The sequence below is a fragment of the Hyperolius riggenbachi genome, chromosome 4 (genome assembly GCF_040937935.1).
Source record: "Hyperolius riggenbachi isolate aHypRig1 chromosome 4, aHypRig1.pri, whole genome shotgun sequence".
NCBI lineage: Eukaryota > Metazoa > Chordata > Amphibia > Anura > Hyperoliidae > Hyperolius > Hyperolius riggenbachi.
In genome coordinates this window covers 229,094,028-229,117,630 of record NC_090649.1, presented here as the reverse complement: position 1 = coordinate 229,117,630, position 23,603 = coordinate 229,094,028, and the positions used below count along the sequence as shown (strand labels likewise).

Below are 23,603 nucleotides of genomic sequence, written 5' to 3'. Positions count from 1 at the left end.
GTGAAAGACACTGTTGTATTTTGATTGTGTACTTAATCATGTCAACAATTCAAGAAGGGATTACATGAAGAATTGGGCTGTAGGACACATGAACAAATTCTCCTAAAGCGGAGACACTTAACCCTTGGACTACTGCAGACGGACTATAGGCATTTCTGTGTCTCCGCATCCATACGCCATGGACGTCTAAAGATGTTTTAGCATGAAGTTACTTCCACCTGCTGCAGATATCTACAGATGTTTTTTTCCCCCCCATGTTTCTGTGCCACAGATGTCTAAAGGTGTTTAGTACAAAGTTCCGTCTCAGTGCCAACTTTTTACTTGAGATATGCAAATAATTCCAAATTGATGCAGTATTATGAAAATGTTCCTGCAAATCTTTGCAGTCTAAAAATGGACCAGACAAATTCTTTCACTACAAGATTTTATAACTTCATTTACATTTTAGATTTCATAATAACTAGCATAAATCTGCATCATATTAATTGGAATCATTCTCAATCATCTCAAATGTATTTGCACCTCAATGTGGACTTTGTGGACATGTAGGGTTTTAAAAGACATTTAACCACTTCCTGCAATATGGACACTTAAAAATGTCTTTTTTTGTCACCTTTAGTCAAAAGACATATATAAGTGCACATGTGCACATTTTGTTTTTTTCTTCAGCCCATGGCAGGAATTGGTTAATAAACACAATTCAACAACATAGCTGTCACTGGTATGTAGCTTTAAAAAAAAACGCTGTTGGTCTAATTGGTATGAAACTAAGCATTTATTCTTTATTCTAAAAGATTATATACAGCCTTAAAGGGACTCCGAGCTCACCCAAAAAAAGAAAGTTGTACTCACCAGGGGCTTTCTCCAGCCCAGTGCTGGTCGGGAGGTCCCACGCCGGCGTCCTGGCTCCTCTCCTTCTCCCCGCTCCGGAATGGCTGACAGGCCGCAGCCCGGGCGACACTCGGCAGAGTGTCGGGCTGCTCCTTCCGCGTATGACGCGGCTGACGTCACACTTTTGATGAAACATGTCAAAGGGATGACTGAGCTTACATAAAAGGTGTCCAGTCCAGTCCTGTCAGTTTTTGACAGTTGGCAAGAGTTTTGTATGGATTTTCTATGGCTTGGTTCACACATAATGCAGGTCTGTACATTTCCAGTCCAGTCCTGTCAGTTTTGCATCAGTTCTGTATGAGTTTTATATAGCTTGGTTCAGGCTGTGTTTCCACTTGAGCTAAGAACAGACATAGTTACATAGTTACTTGGGTAGAAAAAAGACAAACGTCCATCGAGATCAACCAAAGAACAAAGTACAACACCAGCCTGCTCCCTCACATATCCCTGTTGATCCAGAGGAAGGCGAAAAACCCTTACAAGGCATGGTCCAATTAGCCCCAAAAGGGAAAAAATTCTTTCCCGACTCCAGATGGCAATCAGATAAAATCCCTGGATCAACATTGGGCATTACCTAGTAATTGTAGCCATGGATGTCTTTCAACGCAAGGAAAGCATCTAAGCCCCCTTTAAATACAGGTATAGAACTTGCCATAACTACTTCCTGTGGCAATGCATTCCACATCTTAATCACTCTTACTGTAAAGAACCCTTTCCTAAATAAATGGCTAAAACGTTTTTCCTCCATGTGCAGATCATGTCCTCTAGTCCATTGAGAAGGCCTAGGGACAAAAAGCTCATCCGTCAAGCTTTTATGTTGCCCTCTGATGTATTTATACATGTTAATTAGATCCCCTCTAAGGTGTCTTTTCCCTAGACTAAATAAACCCAGTTTATCTAACCTTTCTTGGTAAGTGAGACCTTCCATCCCACTTATCAATTTTGTTGCTCGTCTCTGCACCTGCTCTATAACTGCAATATCTTTCCTGTAATGTGGTGCCCAGAACTGAATTCCATATTCCAGATGTGGCCTTACTAGAGAGTTAAACGGGGGCAATATTATGCTAGCATCTCAAGTTTTTCCCTTTTCCCTTTTAATGCATCCCAAAATTTTGTTTGCTTTAGCTGCAGCGGCTTGGCATTGAGTACGTTTATTTAACTTGTTGTCGATGAGTACTCCTAAGTCCTTCTCCAAGTTTGATGTCCCCAACTGTATCCCATTTATTTTGTATGGTGCTAGACCATTGGTACGACCAAAATGCATGACTTTACATTTTTCAACATTGCATTTCATCTGCCATTTATGTGCCCATATAGCCATCCTATCCAGATCCTGTTGCAATATGTCCCTATCTTCCTGAGAGTTGATGATTCTGCACAATTTTGTATCATCTGCAAAAATAGCAACATTGCTTACTACTGAATCTACTGGGTCATTAATAAATACATTGAAGAGCACTGGACCCAGTACAGACCCCTGTGGGACCCCACTGCTAACAGTCACCCATTTTGAGTATGATCCATTGACCACAACTTTTTGTTTTCTGTCCATTAGCTAGTTCCATATCCATGCACACAGACTCTTCCCCAGTCCTTGCATCCTCAACTTTTGCACCAGACTTTTGTGTGGAACAGTGTCGAAGGCCTTTGCAAAGTCCAAGTATAGCACATCTACAGCATTCCCAATATCCACATTAGCGTTCACTACCTCATAAAAGCTGAGCATGTTAGTCAAACAGGACCTGTCTTTAGTAAACCCATGTTGATGCTGAGAAATAAGATTATTTTCTACTATGAAGTCATGTATAGTATCTCTTAGTAGCCCCTCAAATAGTTTTCATACAACTGATGTTAAGCTTACAGGTCTATAATTTCCTGGATCTGATTTTTTGCCCTTCTTAAATAATGAGAAAACGTGGGCTGTACGCCAATCCACTGGGACTCTGCCAGTTGAAAGAGAGTCACAAAAGATAAGATAAAGGGGTTTATCTATAACTGAACTTAATTCCCTTAGGACCCCAGGATGCATGCCATCCAGGCCACGTGCCTTGTCTATTTTTAATTTATTTGGTCTTGCCTTCACTTCTTCCTGCGTTAAGTATTTAATATTACAGTTAGAAGATTGAGACCATTCTGCATCTGTAATTTGCAACAGTGATGTTTCCCTTGTGAAGACAGAAGCAAAGAAAGCAATTAATAACTCTGCCTTACCTTGGTCATCCACCATTGAGTTCCCACCCTCATCCTTTAGGAGTCCAATACAGTCAACCTTTCTTTTTTTAGAGTTGATGTACTTGTAAAACTTCTTTGGGTTAGATTTGATATCCCTAGCGATTTGATTTTCAGCTTCAAACTTTGTCAGCCTAATTTCTTTTTTACAACTTTTATTGCAGTCCTTATAATTGCTTAAAGCAGCCTCAGTCCCCTCCTGCCATAGGAGCTTATAGGTATTCTTTTCCCCCTTAATTTTATCGCTAACCGTTCTATTCATCCATAGAGGCCTTTTTTTATTTCTAGACATTTTGTTTCCATATGGGATATACATACTACAATATTGATTGAGAATAAGTTTAAAAGCTTGCCCTTGCCCTTCAGTGTCCTCCCCTTGTAGTACATTATCCCAGTTCACCAAACTTAGTGTCTGCCTGAGTTGATTGAACTTTGCTTTTCTTAAAATTCATAATTTTAGTGGTTCCGCTGCCCCGCGGCCTATCAGTCACCAGATCAAATGTTATCATGTTTTGATCACTATTTCCCAAATGTTCTTGAACCTGCACATTTGATACATTATCTGGTCTATTAGAAAGTATCAGATCCAGTAACGCATTTTCCCCTAGTTGGTTCCGTTACCATTTGAGTCAGGTAACTGTCCTGTAGTGTTGCCAGAAATCTGCCGCTTTTACCAGAATGGGTAGCCTCAATACTCCAGTCAATGTCTGGAAAGTTAAAGTCACCCATAACTATGACCTCATTTTTACTTGCAGCTTTTTCAATCTGCTGTAGTAATTGCAGTTCTGCAGCTTCATGAATATGTGGTGGCCTGTAGCATACCCCAATAAGCAAATGGCAACCTTTATTTCCACCATGAATATTTGCCCAAACGGACTCCACATCTTCACAATCTTCCTCCATCTCATCGTTCAGGACAGCTATAAAATAATTTTGTCTGTTCTCTGCTCATTGCAAAACAGGGAACAGTGAACGGCTCCAATTTTACTATATACATATATATTTCCAGTCCAGTCCAGTCCTGTCCTTGTATCAGTTTTCTATGGGTGTGTTCACACATAAAAGGTACACAGTTCCAATCATGTCAGGTAAAACTGATAGAAAACTGATGCAAAACTCACAGGACAGGTGTAACGATTGTGGAATCGTCTCCGTGGTCAGCGCACCAGACGTGCGCTGACGCGGCGGATTTCCTCCACAAGCGTATAATTGAGAACACCCAGGCTAGGTGCTATGCACCCGCAGAGAGCAATTCCCACCGGCAGATGGCGCTGTGGAGTGCAGGCGAACACAGCCGCTGCACAGCCACAGATGCCAAATGGGAATTGTACAGATCCAGGACAAGGTACAATCAGGCAGGGCTGGATAGCCCACAGAGAACAGAGCAAAGGGACAGAACCAATGTGTGCCCACCAAACTAGTCGCCACCCAGCAACAGCGAACACACAACGGCGGAAACAAAGTAGGAAATGCAATCGCAAGAATGGCGATTGCCAATAGCGAAACAAGACTGAGCAGGACAGAGCACAAGGGTAGCAAAGGCACAGCAAATCATACAAAGAGAAAGATAAGGAAAATAACAAACGCTAGCTGAACGCGAACACCGCACTCATTCGCAACAGTGCATGCGTTCGTGTGCGGTCTCTGCGTGTTACGCACAACAGAGACAAGCACGCCTAACTAACCAAAGACAGACAAACATGAAACAGAGAACGCGAGCGCTTGCTTAACGGTTACCTCACCGAGCCTACAGCAAGCGTTTGTATCAGACAAGACAGACAAACGTGAAACAGGAACTAGGCAGAAAGGATCCACCGCTCTTCCGTCAGAGCAAGTGTGATCCAAGCAGAAACACAGATTAGAAGGATTCACAGCACTAGCTCAAGGCGAGTGCGATCCAGGTAGACAGAACAGAAGGATCCACAGCACTAGCGCAAGGCGAGTGCGATCCTGGTAGACAGAACAGAAGGATCCACAGCACTAGCTCAAGGCGAGTGCGATCCAGGGAGGCAGAACAGAAGGATCCACAGCACTAGCGGAAAGTGGCTAGCGTGATCCAAGGAGACAGAACAGAAGGGGCTACCAGTAACAACCGCTGTTCCGGTTAGCACCCAGACACACAGAACGACTTCCTATCGACCACCGCTGGGACAGGACAGTCACAACAGACAAAAGAGTAACTGTTAGCCCCAAAAATGAAATTTAAATCTCTATTGCAATGTTTTATTTACTTTTTAAGTGAGCCAAAAAGGCAATGCAGAAGTTAAAAATCAATCTAATTTTTTTACTATGTAGCCTTTTTCCCCAAGCTCCGGACGCAAAGCCGCATATCAGATACTGCTGAGCATGCAGAGCATGCCTATGTCTGCCTTACCCCCCTCTCCCCCCCAGGACCAGGTGCTGATATATTCTCACCCCAAACAGCTGACCGCTCTGACACGGAGAGAGAGCGTGAAAACGGCGGCGGCTGCTCTGCGGTGGCGGCGCTGGAAGTGCTCCCGCTCTCTCTCTTGATTTTTAACTTCTGCATTGCCTTTTTGGCTCACTTAAAAAGTAAATAAAACATTGCAATAGAGATTTAAATTTCATTTTTGGGGCTAACAGTTACTCTAAACAAACAGATAAGCAATCCTGACGGCACTAAAGAAACTGCCTAGTGCAGTCCCCAGAATTACTCTAAGATAACTTCAACAAGAAGTAGCATGGCTGACACTCTCTAGGAGTGTTTACTACAAACCCTGAAGGAATGACCAGCAAAGGACTGTGGGTAATCCCAACCTTTATACTGCCAGTCATCACAAGAGGCAGGTAGGGGATTTGCATAACGAATGTATGCAAATTCCTCAGCAGCAAGCTGCAATACTGACAAAAAGTCTCTCTTAAAGAGACCTGCAGAATGCAGACCTGAACAGTGGTCAAAACGCTGCCTGTCTGCACAGGCAGCTGAGCAGATTCTCACAACAGGACAGAACTAAATTGGAAATGTACAGAGTTAAGTGCGAACCAAGCCTAACACTATCATGTATGTTGTAAATGCTAAAAAAAGGATTGCATTTTTACTGTTAAAGAGGAACTGTAACAACAGCAAAATATTTTAGGATACCCACTTTGACATTAAAGTTAGTGTTTGGCACAGGTAGGAGGTAGGATAGTGTTAGGCATAGATACAGGGCAGGTTAGCGTGAGAAAGGGATAAAATAGGCTGATGGTAGAATATTGGTAAAATTACTGTCAGGAAGGGGGGTTTAGGGTTAGGGGTCAGGAAGGGTGGTCTTAGTGTAAGGCATTGGAGGGGGGAGGGTTCTGAGTGAGAGTAAGGTTAGGTTTAGCTGTAGTAGAATACTGGTAATATTTACTAGTGTTTTACTAATGTCATTACCGATGCAAATATTTTTTCATGTTAATTTGGCACGTAATATACAATGGTATTTATTGTTTACATTTATTTCAGCTTCACCCCGCATCCTTTTAATGCTGTTATTTTACCATAGTCTAATAGAGATAAACATGTACAAATCATTAAAAAAAAACATTGTGATATATGATATTTTTAAATTTTGGTCCCTTTTTCATACCGTTTTTTTTAACATATTTATTATTCTAATGAGATAAAGATGGAGAAACAATAAGAATCATTGTTATAAACGATATTTTGTTATTTTGGCTTCCCCCACGCCTTTTTTCCTTACACTCTATTTAACATATGCATTAAATAGATAGAATGCAATGCTATTACTGATATGTAAGTGCATAACCTTGCATTTATCAAACTGAATCTGACATTTTACTGCCCATCTTGTTAATTCATCAAGATCTTTCTGGAAAATGACAGTATCTTAGTGAGTTTAAAGAAACACTGAAGCCAGTTTAAAAACGGCTTTTTACCTTTTATTTATGTGAGGCGTGTTTGCCCCTGTTAAAACGCTGCTATCCCGCGGCAGAACGTGGGGTCTTTACCCCCCAAATCCCCTGTGCAAAATCCATGACTTTCTTGGTCGTGGATTCTGCTGCTCATGGAGGCAGAGCTTTCGGCTGCAGCTCTGCCTCCATGCGCGTCAATCAGCCGTGGATCTCCGCCTCTTCCCGCCCCTCTCAGTGAAGGAAGACTGAGAGGGGCGGGGAGAGGCTGAGATCAGTGCTGATAGATGCGTGTAGAAACAAAGCTACAGCCAAAAGCTCTGCCTCTCACAGAAGCACTCCCCGCAGTGTGCCCTAGGAGATTTGGGGGGCAAACACCCCTCATTCTGCCACAGGATAGTGGCGTTTTAACAGGGGCAAACATGCCTTACATACATAAAGGGTAAAAAGCCATTTTTAAACTGGCTTCAGTCTGTCTTTAAGTCATATTTTTTTCACCTTCAAAAATAGCAACATCACTATCTTTTTTAGTACCCAGCAAAAGAGTCATATTGTATTTTCCTGCAGGGTGAAATATAGCCGTGATCCTCTGTGATATTCTTGGTGGTATATACATTACCTTCAGAATGAAAGCAGACAAGCTCAGTATCGGAAGCTGGCTCCCCACTATCACGCAGGAAGAAGGGGGAGCTCATGTGATGAGTACAGAGAAGCTTATGTTGTCTGCTACAGAATGTGGAACTATTTTTTATTAACTTTTGAGAACTTAGATTCATTTGCAGGACAACTGAAAACTGTCTTAAATCCCCTAAAACATTGACTTAATAAAAAAGACTGCCATGTAAAATTTAAACTGAATATTGAGGCTAGATTCACAGTGGAACATTATGGTCGTGCGTTCTAAAGTATTATAATACTGCTTACTGCGCTGCAATGATAAGTCTATGCACCATTCACAGTGCAATGTAAGCATTGCTGTTTAACATGTTGCATTATGCTACCATACTTCTGCAGTGCTTAACCTCTAAACACACATGTTAACAGATACAGGGAAGCATACTTTTTATTGCCTGTATGCTTCACTGTATTTACTGTATGCAACGTTAACGCGGCAGTAATGTACGACTTTTGTGCAACATCCCACTGTGAACCTAGCCTAAAAAAAACTGGCAACTAGCATTTAAATGTAAACATACTTCCACCACACTTTAGCCATACACTTTGATATGGTGTATATAAATAAATGAAACACTGTACAGTTACAAAGCAATGTAATTGTATTTCATGAATTAGAAAGACAGACCCAGTTGTGTGCCTTATTGGCACAAAGCAGTTATTTGCTAGTGTTGTACCGATTCTCTTTAGCATTCTGCAGAAATGTATGTAACCTGAATCTAAGTGGAGAACATTACTCACTACTCCAGTGGCAAGACTCCAAAAATGGCTCACTGAAAAATAATCTTTCTTGCCCTTCAGTGTTTTATTCAGGGCAGGAGCATCACCCTTGTTCTGACATTTTAGCGTGAATAATTGGTGCTTGTAGAATTTATTGTTTCTCCCCTCCATTATTTTGGTCAAGTGCAAGCAAGGGGAAACAACAAGTACATGGAATAGCTCTGTTGCATGATTTACAAGTATTTCACATAATAACTCCAGGGACCAAGCATGAACAGCAGTTGAATATCTCTAGATGTCTTCACAGAGAACACACTGCAGCACACAATTGGAAGAAAATACCATCATCAAGGCACCATCAGCTCAAAACAGCTGAAATGCAAACACTGTAGAAAAAAAAACGAGCAAAATGCATATGAGGAGGAAAATTTAGGGCCCTTTTCCACCTGCAATCGCTAGCGTTCACGCTGAACGCTAGCGATTGCTGAATCGCAAAACCGGCGATTCCCCCGACGTTTGCGGCCGCGATTTTGCTATGCTATGCACTGCATAGCAAAATCGCGGCAATTATCGCTCCGCCGCGCGTTCGCGTTCCCCGCAAAAACGAATCGCGGTAGTGGAAATGACCTACCGCGATTCCCATGTTAAAAAGCAAACCGTAGCGATTGTAAAATCGCTAGCGGTTTGCGTTTTTGCGATTCAGCATCGCAAACGCCGCTAGTGGAAAAGGGCCCTAAAGGTTGCTAACCTCAGCAGCATCTTTGTAATGTTGTACTTGATTTTGTACATTTGAATTCCATTTATAGCAAGAAGACATTCCCAAACTAATTAATTCACAGACAGTGCTTACTAACGTGCATTTGCACTATAATTATGGCATCCCTTTGGCAATTAACATTATCTGGGTAGTGCAAACCTGAACAATGAAAACAAATGTCTTGTTTATTTCTTTAGATTTGTATATATTTATTGAACCTAAACCTGAATGTTTGCATCTGGCTGTGGATATTTGTTTCAAGAGATAATTGTTTTGTTTTGTTTCAACAAATGTAAAAGATCATTAAAGGGAACCTGAAAGGAGAGGAATATGGATACTGCCACATGTGTTTCCTTTTAAACAATACCAGTTGCCTGGCAGTCCTGCTGATCATTCTGGCTGCAGTACTGTATAAATTACACCAGAAACGGGCATGCAGCTAATCTTGTCAGATTTGTGTCAGAAACATCTGATCTGCATTTTTGTTCAGAGTCAATGGCTAAATGTATTAGAGGCAGTGTGTCAACAGGACAGCCAGGCAATTGGTATTGTTTAAAACTAAATAAGCATATCAGCCTAAATCATGCGACTTGAGCCATGTGCACAATGCAGTCTATGCTACTTGCATAAACACTGATAATATTGCTGTGCATGCTATTGCTGTGCACGCTATTACCAAAAGGGTGCCTCATTTTTCCTCTCTCTTATCTTTGTATTGTTTGTCTCAAGGCTTCCATTTGCATAACTAATTTAATATACGTTAAAATGTTACATGTCAGCCCTTTATAAGGAAATTAAAATAATCATAAAAGCAGCTTTTACTTTCATTTGTTTATTGGACTGCAATTACAGGCTGTGATCACAGAGGAAGGGATTATGCACCTTACAGAAAGATCACACTGTGTTTAATGGTCTGGTATAGTGGATATAATGGAGTATGGAAGCATGACAGAGATAAGGGTAGATAAATGCAGAGGCAGAGATTAAGCTGTCAGGACTAGAAGAGTTAAGATGGACAGGATGAGTGGAAAGGCAGCAGACAGCTTTATGGCATGTAAAGAAAGCCTCCCAGGAGGTTGTGATGGCAAAGAGAGCAGAAATGCTGATAACATTACATTTGAATGTTATATTGCTGATAATGCTGAGAAGTCTGGGAACAGCATGTATGTCAAAACATGCGCACACAACCAGGACATTATCTGATAGTATATGGATGGGCCCTCTTTCTCTATGTTGTAGACAAGCTAATTTCTTGCTTTTGTAGAGGGAAGCAGAGGTTTTAGAATCAGGATGAAGCCATTTACTGGATGACTGAAAGAGTCACTTATACTTTACAGGTATACTTTAGGACCATTGTAGTCCCTTACACACTCCAATGAGTTCTGGGTCACCATGAGCTTGCTGGTAAGTCTGTACCTCTCGGTGTTACAAGCCCTACTGCATAGAGCCAAATTAATCCATGCCATGCACTGATGAGGATCAAACAATCCGAAACAGTCTGTATGCATGTTGGATTATTATGGTTCTGTACAAATTAACAAACTGACACATCATTGCATTCCAGCGGTTCTGGAGGTGTGTTTAGCTTCTAAGGGTACAATGGTTAATTTGCATATATTCAGCAGTGATGCTCTGGGAGACATCTCAAGCTCACTCCAACCTGAATTATCGCAAATTCTTTCGGTTTTAAGAAAGCAAACTTTTGTTATACTTTACAGGTAAAGTCTTTTTCAGATTTCCATTCTATTTCTGAAAACGTAACGTATACACATTTATGACAGCCTAGTAAATGCTCTTGGGGAATTTTCACAAACCTTGGAAAGTCTGGCTTGAAAGAAGGGCATTGGGAAAGCCCTCATGATGATAGAGCTTGCTGAGCAAGTGAGGGAGGGTAAGGGTCAATGTGTAGGTAGGTTGCTATGGGTGGGGATGTTTAGGTAGGAGCCCTTTCTGATTCCATGTGGGGTGGAGGGTTAGTCAAGGCTACTGAATGTATAGGGGATGGTGCATACAGCAGCGGGAAGCTTGGAAGTTTCCACCCTCTGTGTTCTTTTTTTCTGGATTTACCTTTAGGTGGTAGACAGTTATTTGTTTGAGGTTTTTTCTTTCATTTGTACTGTTTCTTCTAGTTCTCAAGTGTATGTGTCATAACAGCATGGAAAGTTAAGGTCCGTTAATGGTGTGGTGACAGTTTGCCTTGGTGAAAATACCTCTGCTTTGGTGGTTAATCTGCAGTAGCTGTTTATAATGTGGGTGCATGTAGTTGTCCCTGAGCTGTCCACGGCTGGGGGCCAGTTGTAGACTGTATGCTTACTTGTGGTTGGTGACCTCTGGATTTCTTACCTTTGATCTATCTGTTTATAGGATTGTTGTAAATAGGATGATAGTATTTTAATATTGTTAATAAACAAGAGCTGCATTTACCTATTTATCCAAAGTGCTGAACAGTCCATTTCTTATTTGGGTTAGTGTTTTGGTGGGTTGGTACAGGTTTGGTGACAGGAAGCAATAGGCAATACTCCGTATAAAGGATTGTGAATCTGAATCCAAAAGGAAGAATCCTTCCAGCTCAGATGGTCTTATAGTTTCCTGGCCACTGGCCAGCACACTCCACCTTTGTTTCACACCTGGCTACCCGATCATTCTTGGTCAGTCTAGTTCTGGGCCCACCTGTTCCCACCCCCTTTCGCCTAGTTGTGCCAGGGTGGGGCCCATGTGAGCCTACCTTACTATGTACTGTAAATGAAGCCATGATGCTCAATTGGAGTTCAAATGCCACAGCTTTATTACAGCATTAAAACAATATGCAACATAAAATGTGATGAATCACCCACCAATCCCATTTTATTATGATGCAGTTGCCATATTGGTCTCATCCACTTAAGACTTTTGGAGGCGAATCCACTGTGAGCACAATACATGTTTAAGATTGGTTGGTGTGCTCATACATGATACACACAGATACATTTGTTAAAGCAGGGCAGTGAGGCACACACTATTGTTTAAAGAGACTCTGTAACAAATTTTCAGCCTTATTTCTTCTATCCTATAAGTTCCTATACCTGTTCTACTGTGGTCTGTCTTACTGCAGCCTTTTCTAGTTGCACAGTCTCTGTAATACTGTATATCTAATCTTATTTTCTTTGTCAAGCTTTGTCAACCCAGAGAGGAATGGGCTGCCTCTGTTTTAATGGATACAGGTTATGCATGCCCCCTGCAGGCTCTGTGTGCTTTGTTTACTCCTCACCCTCTGCTCTCAGTTTCAGCTTGTGCAGTGTGTGAGGCTGAGGGCGGAAGGAAGCTGCCCCTGTCATATGCTGAGAAACTGTGAGAATCCCAGACTGGAGTGCAGATATATATATATATATATATATATATATATATATATATATATATATGTGTATATATATATATATATATATATATATATATATATATATATATATATAATCCACAAGGGCACGACAGCATCACTGCTTAAACGTTGATGAGTGCACGCAACTGGCGGGTTCCTCACCTCCACCAATTTAAACAAAGAGCAGAAGATTGAAGAACAAACTCTCCTTTATTTTTGGAGCATATGTCAGTTTACAGCAACAGTTTCAACCTTCCCAGGTCTTTATCAAGCTGTCTCTCTCTCTCTCTCTCTCTCTCTCTCTCTCTCTCTCTCTCTCTCTCTCTCTCTCTCTCTCTCTCTCTCTCTCTCTCTCTATATATATATATATATATATATACTGTATATATGTTTACATATATATACATATACATACACACAAATTAATGTATGTGTGTATATATATATACACAAAAAAAGCACAAGGAGTTGCAGCACACAGCTCTTTATTTAGAGCAAACAAAATTTCAATCAGCAAACAGTTTTGGTCGTCCCCGACCTTTGTCAATGCCAAACAACGAATGAATGCATGGTCATATATATACACCCGCCCCACAGGATATGACATCATGACAAACTGGGGTCCACCCCTTAGTTACATCACCAAGTGGTGGTAAACACATAATATAAATAGTGTCAATCATATACACTTATCTCATTTATCATAAATCAGTCCATGATCCAAATCACGTAGTAATATTCTCTCTACCAGTGTAACAGTCAGTTTCTTTATATAACCCTAAGAGAGGGAGAGATTATAAAAACAGATGTAAGTCAAAATCTTTATTTAGGCCACCTGGGCTTAAGCTGCCTAATTTGTGAATCCACATAACTTCCCGGCGTTTTAACATCAAGATCCTGTCACCCCACGTCTAGGTTTTGGAATATGGTCTATAACCATATATCTCAGCTCCACGTCTCTATGTCCAGCCTCCCTCCAATGTTTGGCAACTGGGAGGTCAGAGCTTACTGACCTGACAGAGCTCCTATGTTGTGAGATACGATCCCGTACCTTTTGTGTGGTTTCACCCACATAAAGCAGCCCGCAAGGGCAAATCAACAAGTAAACCACATAGGAGCTCTGACAGGTAAGAAAGTATTTAACCTTGTAACCATCACCGAACGTGGATCCCTTAATCACATATGAACATTCACTGCATGTGAGGCATGGATATGACCCCAACCATATCCATGCCTCACATGCAGTGAATGTTCATATGTGATTAAGGGATCCACGTTCGGTGATGGTTACAAGGTTAAATACTTTCTTACCTGTCAGAGCTCCTATGTGGTTTACTTGTTGATTTGCCCTTGCGGGCTGCTTTATGTGGGTGAAACCACACAAAAGGTACGGGATCGTATCTCACAACATAGGAGCTCTGTCAGGTCAGTAAGCTCTGACCTCCCAGTTGCCAAACATTGGAGGGAGGCTGGACATAGAGACGTGGACCTGAGATATATGGTTATAGACCATATTCCAAAACCTAGACGTGGGGTGACAGGATCTTGATGTTAAAACGCCGGGAAGTTATGTGGATTCACAAATTAGGCAGCTTAAGCCCAGGTGGCCTAAATAAAGATTTTGACTTACATCTGTTTTTATAATCTCTCCCTCTCTTAGGGTTATATAAAGAAACTGACAGTTACACTGGTAGAGAGAATATTACTACGTGATTTGGATCATGGACTGATTTATGATAAATGAGATAAGTGTATATGATTGACACTATTTATATTATGTGTTTACCACCACTTGGTGATGTAACTAAGGGGTGGACCCCAGTTTGTCATGATGTCATATCCTGTGGGGCGGGTGTATATATATGACCATGCATTCATTCGTTGTTTGGCATTGACAAAGGTCGGGGACGACCGAAACTGTTTGCTGATTGAAATTTTGTTTGCTCTAAATAAAGAGCTGTGTGCTGCAACTCCTTGTGCTTTTTTTGTATACTTCAAGGGGGCCTGGGCATCCCCAGTTGCGAGCACCCTCAACCTCCAGCCTGTGACAGCTGCTGACCCCCCCTGGACTCTATATATATATACACACACACACACACACACACACACACATCACTTCCTGGTTAGCGGCCACGTTTTTTTGTTTGTAAACACTGCCTAAAACTGCAGATTGAAAGCCAGGATTGCAGCAGGGAGTGGCGGAAACAGCGAAAAGGGATCCAGGAGATCACAGTGACTCGATTGGTATGTTTTTTATTGTACAAATCGGACAGTACAGATTCCCTTTAATGGGAAGAGAGATGTGTTAGTTAAATTGGTGGCTGAATTGCACTGTATTTTTATGTAATTTGGGCCCCATCTTTTGCCGGTGCCCAAATTACATTCTGAGCGCTACTAAAGCCGTATTTCACATTACAGCCTATGGCAGCACCCAAATGTCTGGTGCCCTTTTTACTTAATTTGGGTCTCCAGCCCTAATACTGACTCTTCTGTGATCACTTACAGTATATGCCTAAGCAGCTGGAGTCATCAGTTAGGAGGTCACATGGCCAGCAAATGTTACTCCACTACTCAGTAGTAAATTTGAACCGCACAATCATGTGTGTTGATAAGATGTAAGAAAATGCGGTTCAGGGTAATAAACAGCATCTGTGCTGTTATTAAATTCTCTGGTTTAAGGATATAACAGTAGATTGAAAGGCATGGATCCATGAAAGGATCACTGTAAGCATTTGTTCATGGCCAAATGATTTTAGAAGACAAATGTGTTAGACAAAATGATATGACAATATTTTCCCAGAGATTATAATAGTTATATTTGAGTATGCATGCCTTTGTGCACATCTGTAAAAACAGCTTAGTTAATGGGTGGGTTACTGCCCAGGCAAACTGCTGTGCATACACAGCACAATATACCACAGTGACTTGTTCATTTTATTAAAATAATGTATGCACTTGAATATGGATAGCAACAATGTAAATGTTAAAGAAAAATATTGCCTGCTTACATCCCTTATTCTGTTTTAACTTCTCTTTTCCATCAACCACGATGTCTTCTCATAGCTGTCTTAAACAAACTAGCAGGAAGTTTTTCTTTAGTTTTTTGTTTTTTTCCCTCAGGTCTCGCCTGCCTAACAATAAAAACCCCACTGCTGTGATACATCCCTTGTGAACGTGTAGCAATGATTTCATGTGAGCTCTTTTGCCTAGGTTTCTTATTTCTTGCAGAAGTGGACTATCACATTGAAGGGAACTAAGCACCTTTTCCCTGGAATTTCTCCTAGTTTCTAGTAGCTAGGAGCTTCCATGTTCATGTGTTAATAAAGTTTTCTAAAGTGCTTTTTGTACTGCAAGATTGCATTCTAGTTCCTCTTTTTTTGCCAATATAAAGTCCTTTCTCTAAAGTAACACAAACACTATACAACGTATCCACTATTTGATAAAATAGCAGGTGTCCAAATAGTGGACGCTTTGTGTAGCGGGTGCCCAAAGTTCCACTTGTAGCTGCAAATAACATGGGCACCTATGGGGTGATCCCATTTCTGTGACACATGATATTTTATGGTTATTAGTGAAGCAGCTATTGCCAGATTTGCAGGGGGGTTAATGTTTGGCATGCCTCTGTCTGGTGTGAGAGCCCTCTGATATGGCACGTGCTCGTGCAGTATAGATGATATACTAATACTAAAACTAAACTACTAAACTAAACTAAACTGAAACTAAAGACTAAACTGCTACTGAAATACATGAAACTACATAAAACTTCAAAAAGCCAGGAGCCATGTGACTGAGGCGACCCGCACAGGCGCCATCTTGGTCTTAAACTGCAGGCCTCAGTATTCCCCCAGGGAGTTCACCTCAATCGTATTCTTTGGAGTCTATATCCCTCCGGACGCAAACACAAAGAATGCCCTGAGTGCACTCAGCGACAGCATCATCAAGTGGGAAACTGCCTTAGTTCCCAGAGGCCCTTTTCATCATCCTGGGAGACTTTAATAGTGCAAACCTGCGTCAGGAGTTGCCCCGCTTCAAGCAATACATATCGTGCCCCACCAGGAACAGCAACACCCTGGATCATTGTTACATGGCTATTAAGAATGCGTACAAGGCCACCCAAGGTGCTGCACTGGGGAACTCAGACCACAACCTAATCCACCTGATCCCCACCTACAGAAGGCACCTGGAAACTACAAAGCCCGCCATAAAGATCGTAAAAAGGTGGACAGCCGAGGCTAAGACGGAGCTACAGGCCTGCTTCGATTGCACTGACTGGGCGGCCCTAGAGGCACCCTCCCTGGATGAAGGGGCAGAGAACATCATCTCCTACATCAGTTTTTGCGAGGAGATGTGCGTTCCTTCAAAGACCTTCAAGATCTTCCCAAACAGCAAGCCGTGGTTCAACAGCAAGCTGCGCCACCTCCGGAAAGTCAAGGAGGAGGCACACAAGCACGGAACCCCAGACGAGTTCAGGGATGCAAGGAACGCTCTGAATCGGGAATTGCGGGTTGCAAAGAGGGCCTACTCTGACAAGCTGGGCCACTTCTTCCAGTCAAATAACCCACGCGAGGTGTGGAAAGGCCTCAGAGCAGCTACGAACTTCAAACCACCCCCCCCCCCGCATGCGACCCCCAGCACCTCACTGGCTGCGGTACTAGACAAGTTTTACTGTCGATTTGAGCACCATCCCAAGCAGCTGGCCAACCCGGCACCCTTGTCAAGGCCCTCCCCGCAGGTCAAGGGTGACCTAGTGCAAATCGAGGTCCAGGAAGCAGATGTACTTCGTCATCTCCGCAGTCTCAATGCCAGGAAAGCAGCCGGCCCAGACGGCATGTCGCCAACTTGCCTGAGAACCTGCGCGGACTAGCTGGCCCCCACGCTCACCTCCCTTTTTAATAGGTCCCTGGCGGAAGGCAGTGTCCCCTCCTGTCTCAAAAGGGCCACAATCATACCGGTCCCAAAAAAGCCAGGCAACACAGAGCTCAACAACTTCAGACCTGTGGCCCTCACCCCCATAGTCATGAAGATCCTCGAACGTCTGGTCCTTGCCCACCTGAAGCGCCTTGCCAGCCCCCTCCTCTAACCACATCAGTTCGCATACAGGGCCAACAGATCCGTGGACGATGCCATCAACATCAGTCTGGCGTACATCACGGAACACCTTGAAAGACCAAACTCCTACGTTAGGATCCTGTTTTTGGACTTCAGCTCGGCATTCAATACAATCTGCCCAAACATATTGACCGACAACCTGGCACATCTTGGAGCCGGCACCACACTCTGTGCATGGGTAAAGGACTTCCTCTCAAACAGGACACAATTGGTGAAGCTCGGCAACTGCTTCTCCAGTGTGAGTAAGACCAGCACAAGTGCTCCACAGGGGTGTGTTCTGTCACCTCTCCTGTTCTCATTGTACACCAACAACTGTACCTCCTCCGCGGACTCTGTAAAGGTCATCAAATTTGCGGACGATACCACTATCATTGGGCTCATAGGGGAGGCTGGGGAACACGAGTATCGCAGCGAGACTGAGAGAATCTGCAGAGGATGCGAAGACAACAAGCTCGTCCTAAATGCAGCCAAAACAGTGGAATTGATCTTGGACTTCAGAAGACACCCCCCACACAACAACCAATCTTCATCAACGAGATTGAAGTGTCCAGGGTCCCCAGCGTTAGGTTCCTGGGCACAACCCTAACGAGCAACCAAAGGTGGGCGCAGAACACCACCAAAATCCAGAAGAAGGCTCAACAGAGAATATTCTTCTTGCGCCAATTGAAAAAATTTGGTATGCCTCAGAAGCTGCTGTCCAGCTTCTACACTGCCACTATTGAAACTACCCTTTGCTCTGCCATTATCGTGTGGTATGCAAGAGCAACCGCCAGTGACAAGTACAAGCTTCAAAGAGTTATCAGCTCAGCAGAAAGGATCATCGGCTCTCCCCTGCCGCCGCTAGACCTCCTCTACACCACCAGAATGAAAACAAGGGCTAGCAGGATCTCCCAGGACCCATCCCACCCAGGCTGCTGCTTCTTTAAGCTCCTCCCATTGGGCCGACGCTACAGGACCACCCGCCCTAAGACTAACAGGCATAGGGACACCTTTTTTCCCCAAGCAGCCCTCCTGCTGAACTCCTGCCTCCCGTCGGCACGCCTGTTGCTCAGGCCAACTTAACCAATCAGCCTGGTCAAGGCACACTGGAGCCCGAGCCTGTAAAGAACCCAGATATTACCCTGGTGCTCTTTTTGGCAGAGCTGTACTCAAGGTGCGGACTCTTTCAATTAACTTACTTATCCATGAGTTGCGCAATATCCACGGAAGATTTCTGCTCGAAGCATACCACATATTGTACTGCATAGACCGTTAGAAATGTGTAGGCACTGACTGTCTCGTTGTACTATTGCCTGTCTTGTTTGTATTATTGCTATTTTTTACGACTGTCCCGCTTGTTATGTTCATTATGTTTATGTCACTGTCTATTGTCTGTTGCCATTGCCATGTGAACCACATCCAATTCCGGGTTCGACCTTGGTCGCACTTGGCGAAATAAATGATTCTGATTCTGATTCTGATGCCTACTGGGTCGGGTAGGCATGGGAGGGGGGGTTAGGTTAGGGTAAGCATCAGTGATAAGGTGTGAACTTGATCTGTCGGGAACATGTTATCTCCATTTGATATCTGAAATTAAACTGTTGGGGACATTATCTGTACTTGACCGGTGTGTGTATGTGTGTGTGCATGTGTACTCATACGAACATGAGTGTGTGCGCTTGTACTCATGGTATATCCAAGACCATTTTTCACTGCTATTCCCTTCAGAAGGCGGGGGCAAAAATTATGTGCCATTTCGGGCCACAAAAACCTTAGTAGCACCCCTCTTCTTCAGGGTCTATGGCTAATAGTATCAGAGACAGAGGATCATCAGGACAGCCAAGCAATTTGCATTGTTTAAAAGGAAATAAATATGGCAGCATCCACATCACTCTTTCTTCAATTGTCCTTTATACGACCGCCTAACGCCGATAGGCGTCAGCGGGTCGTTAGTGGTATAGCATGGAAACAGCCGCTCAATCAAGCGACCTTTCCATGCCAGTTCACCGAGGCTGTCTCCGTGAACAGCCGGAGAGCTGCCGATCGCGGCTCGCCAGCAAAATGTAAACACGCGGGGAAAAAATCCCCGCTGTTTACATCATACGGCGCTGCTGACGTAGATCGGCGATCCCCGGCCTCTGGTTGGCCGGGGATCACTGGCATCTGATAGGCAGAAGCCTATCCTATCAGGCGCAGGACGGATATCCATCCTGCGCTGCTCAGAGGGTAAGGGAGAGGGAGGGAAAGCTGGGGAGGGCGGAAAGCGCTACGGAGGGAGGCTTTGAAGAGCCCCCCTTCCCCCGGAAAGTGTGGGTAGCCGGCGGCGATCAGACCCCCCCAGCAGGACATCCCCCTAGTGGGGAAAAAGGGGGGAAGTCTGATCGCCCTGGCTATTTCCTGATCGGTGCTGCGGGCTGGAGAGTCCACGCAGCACCGATCAGAAGAAAATCCCCTGGTCCTTAAGTGGTTAAAGTGAACCAGAGATGAAGCACCCTCATGTATTTTACCATATATATATCAATGGGAACATGACAGTGAACACCTACTCTGCTCTCTGTTTTATCTTTCACTGCTCAGCTTGCTTCTTATCCGCCCTGATAAAATCCCCGACTGAGCATTCAGTCTGGCTTTGCTCAGGAATCATTATAGCTGAGTCTGTCTTCTCTGATGTTTTTTCAAGCCCAAGCCTGCCCCCTTCTGGCTCTGCTATAATGACTCAGCCATAATGATTCCTGAGCAAAGCCAGACTGAATGCTCAGTCGGGGATTTTATCAAGGCTGATAACAAGGAAGATGAGCAGTGAAGAATGAAACAGAGAGCAGAGTAGGTGTTTTATCTAATGTTCCCACTGATATATATGGTAAAATACATGAGGGTGTTTCATCTCTGGTTCACTTTAAGCTTTTGAGCATACTTGAGGTAAGTTATGCAGTGGAAGACAGTAATATGCATATTTCATTACAGGATGGATGCTTTATAACCCTTGGCAATTACATTATCAGTGATAAATGGCGTAACTTCTAACCAACACTAAAATCTCATAGTGGCTATTGACCTTTAAATTCTAAAACCGTAATCTCTGTGATTACACTAAAATTTACTTTAACCTGAACAAGCGTAGAATATGAGTTATTTTCAGATACGTGCAACAAGACTCTGACAGGTCATGGACATACTGTAGACTAGAATCTGCATCCTGACAGATATACCTTGATACCTTTTAAAGCTCAAAGCACTGTCACACATTACTTCTTACCCATCAGCCACTATTCATGTCTATGATTAATAGATGCTGTAATGCTGGAAAAAAAAGCAAACCTCTGCACTGCATCTCGAAATAACTGAAATGTCCTGGAGCACCATCCGACACTGTGTGTACATTTTAGTGTTTATTCATAGTGACGTCTCACTATTAGCCATTGCGCGTCTGTCAAGGTCATCGGTAGGCATGAAGACTTTATCTTTGGATTTCACCTTCCTGATATGTTACTATAGAAATGTATCACAATAAGCAGGGTGCTTTTATAGCTGCGGACCTTGTTACCAATGTATTTTTATTTTACTAATTAAATTACAACTATCAACAAGACAGAATACAAAATAAATTAAGCAGTATAAAGGGATTTTATTAAAAGTTAGATGAAGCTTAAGTGACATGTGGCCTGAAGAGACAGACACATGTATGTACAGTGCCAAGCACACAAATAAACATTCTGTGTTGCTCTTCTTTCTTTGTCTGAAAGAGTTAATATTTAGCTATTCAACTGACAGTTTTTCTCCAGTTAGGATCCAGTCTGGGCTATTGCGTCCCTCATTGATAAAGAATTACAGTCATGAAATACTTTCTTGACAGATAACTGGACTTCTAAGAGCAGTATAAAACAGAATTTTGCCTTCTTAAAACACAAGGTATTTGTGATTATTCAGGTTGGAGTGAGCAAATGAGGTGTCCCACAGTGAATCGCTGCTGAATATGCAGTGTCCTTTGTTGTCCCTTCTGAGAGCAGGGGATTGGTAATACAAAACTGTGGAATACTAAAGCTGGGTACACACAGTACAATTTTCCATCAGATCAACGGATCTATTAGATAATTTCTGTCCGATTGGATTACGATTGATATCAACATATCAATGCAAAATGTATTGCAAATCAATCGGAAACAATTTGGACGTCTACATAAAATGCAATTTCAAATCACCGGTCAATCTGATGGAAAATTGTACTGTGTGTATGAGGCTTAAAAGTTGTTTTTAGGAATAATAGGATAGATACCATTGTTTAACTTATCAGTTTAATTTCACTTAAATTTCACTTCAACCCCTTCACTACTAAGGGCTTTTCCCCTTTTGTACCAGAGCAATTCTCACCTTTCAGCACTCCTTCCATTCATTCTCCAGTTTGCTAAGAATTGTTTTATTCTAAATGCATTTGAATGGGAAAAAACACATTTTATTTGCCCATTTGTCCCAGATATTGCAATGTTTAAAATATTTCCCTAGTACAAGGTATAGTGCCAATATTTTATTTGGAAATAAAGGTGCATTTTTTTTCAGGTTTGTGTTCATCACTAATTACAACCCCATATTTTCAAAATTAACAGTTATATACCCTTTCGACATACATATTAAAAAAAGTTCAGTCCCAAAGGTAACTATTCATGTATTTTGTTTTTAATTGTATTTTTGTTATGCAAATGTTTTATGTGGGTAATTATGGGAGAGTGTGGGGGGTAAGGGGTTAATTCTAAATGTACGTATGGGTCTTTTTATTAAAATAAATGTTAGTAGGTGTAATTTTACAATTGGGCCACAAGATTTGCTTGTGCATTATTTCCTGTTAGCATACTATTAGTACTATTAGAAATGCGTGGACGTGTCACTTCATCAGTTACAATGACTGGCGATCACTGACGCGGGGATTTAGATCAATGAATGCTAACTAATGGGCGGCAGTGCGAATGCACGTGGGAGGGAGCGCGGGCATGTGTGGTGGCTCTTCGCTGCAATAGATTATTAGCTACATCCCTCAGTAGGAACTGAAGACCTGTGGATCGTAGACAATCCATCTGAAACCACATAAATGGTTAAAATAAACAGCTAAATAGCAGTACACTGAAAAGAAAATAATTGGAAACTTGCTAGTTCCACAAACAATTGGTGAGAATCACAAGTTGCAATAAGTCCTCTCTGAAGAGAGTAATTTTTTTTTATATGTGGGCGTCTGGGCTGATGCATGTCAAATCCAATCTTTCCTTACAAAAGCTAATTGATTTAGAAAAGTTTGCGCCTGGCTTTATCAAAAGAAAATAAAAAGTTGCTTTCAATAAAAACTTGAAGGAGAGATATGCCACCTTGATTTTCTTTAAACACATTATTAGCATGGCTGTCATGTTGATCCTCTAAAACTGCTACACCTTTGGGAATTTTAAATAATCAATTCAGTTTGATTATTTGTGTTAATAAAAGCCTGAAGTCTGATTGCCATTAAGGGAAACCACATACACCCTTGGCACTTCAATCAAAATATTTCCATCCGTTTCAACTGTTTCTCTTTTGAGAAATGATTAAAAAGTACATTAGATCAAATATAAAAGATTTTTTGAAACATTTTATTTTCACTTGATGTAATAAGGTGATTGAACTGACAATCATTTTTATCTCTGTGTGTGGGCACTATAGTACCTTCTGAATAAGGCCTCTTTCACATAGATAACTGAACTGCACACTTGTTGGGTAGTGCAGCCTCTTAGCTGCTGGCCACAAATGCCATTTGGTTGCAATTAAGATGTAACCAAATAGCAGGCACCACCGTGGCTGGTTAAGGCTAGGCACCACGAGGAAGGGAGGGGGGTGGGGGTAGGTAGGGGATAGGCATCGGTAGGAGGACAGTTCTGTGTAAGAGTAAGATTAGGTTAGATCATAATAAAATATCTGTAATGACTGCCAATATTTTACTATCAAAATTAAGTAGCAGAATATTGGTAATCTTACCAATATTCTGCTAGTGGCTATATCCGGTGCCCTTTGTAC

At 42.3% G+C, this 23,603-nt stretch overlaps 1 protein-coding gene across 4 annotated transcripts in view; it reads left to right on the top strand.

The window, feature by feature from the left end:
• Nucleotides 1–23,603, top strand: part of KHDRBS2 (KH RNA binding domain containing, signal transduction associated 2) — a 588,641-nt gene that overhangs the window by 250,655 nt on the left and 314,383 nt on the right. The window lies entirely within an intron of this gene.